Below are 1,109 nucleotides of genomic sequence, written 5' to 3' on the forward strand. Positions count from 1 at the left end.
GGGGCAGGCCGCAACCAGCGGACATGCGGCCGAATCGAGTAGCAGAGGTCAGGATGCGGGAATAATCAGCTCACTCCGCATGATGGAACATCGAATCACTCTCCAGGAAATTCAGCAGGCTGAGATGATGGAAATGATGCAGCGGATGCATAAGCAGCAGCAGCAATATTGGGCCTACGCCGAGCAACGAGACAACGCCTTGAAGAAATCTCTTCAGAAAAACTTCACCAAGCCGGTGATCCCATTCCCTGAATTTCCCGAAGAGGTGCTGGAGCTCGTTGTTTCTGAGGACAGTGCCTCGGTCCAGCCAGAGGAAGAAGAAGAGGAGTAACAGGGTAGGCGCCCTGCCTACCCTGCCCAGGGAGTATCAATTTTCTGCCCCATTTTTGCTTTGTCTATATTTCAGTTGTTTTTAGTATCTGTTTGTTCTTGGTAGTTTGTTAGTTTTTCCCCCAAGCAGTGAGGACACTGTTTCCTTTAAGTTTGGGGGTGGTTAACAGACTTGTGTAGATTTGTGTTTAATGCCCGTTGTTTGAGTCTGTTGTTTAGTAGCATATGTTGTTTTCAAAAAAAAAAAAAATGAATAAATGCTTTGGTCTTGCTGCAGTTGTGTTGGTCTAAGGATATTCAATGAAAAATGCAGTGTGTCAAAAGTTTTAGCTTGTATAACAATTTGGCAAGAATTAAATCTTGGTGATATCTGTGGTTAAGTAGCTCCATGAATGTTATCATGTGAAATTTAGCACGTTAGATCATAGCACAGTTGTCCAGTGGAAAGCCTAGGAAGTTTTGAGTCATTGTGAGAGCTTAGGGTCATAGAACTGATTGTGTGATGCCCTTGAAGTTAAGTTCAGGGGGGGCCAAACGTTTAGGGTAAATCAATGTTGAAAAGGGTGGAAGTGTATTTGCTAAAAAAAAAAAAAAAAATCTATACTCTACTATTCCGAGCCGCCTAGTAACCAGGAGTAACATGAGCCCCATGTGTACTTTTGCGTCAAACAGCAGTTCGGGATATGAGTGTGCTAAAAGCAAATCTGGTTTGTGACGTTGTTGAGTAACCGGGTGCCTTCATCACCAATGTTGGCATTCGCGTAAAAAGGCAGCAGGGA

The sequence above is a fragment of the Morus notabilis genome, unplaced genomic scaffold (assembly GCF_000414095.1).
Source record: "Morus notabilis unplaced genomic scaffold, ASM41409v2 Scaffold1065, whole genome shotgun sequence".
NCBI lineage: Eukaryota > Viridiplantae > Streptophyta > Magnoliopsida > Rosales > Moraceae > Morus > Morus notabilis.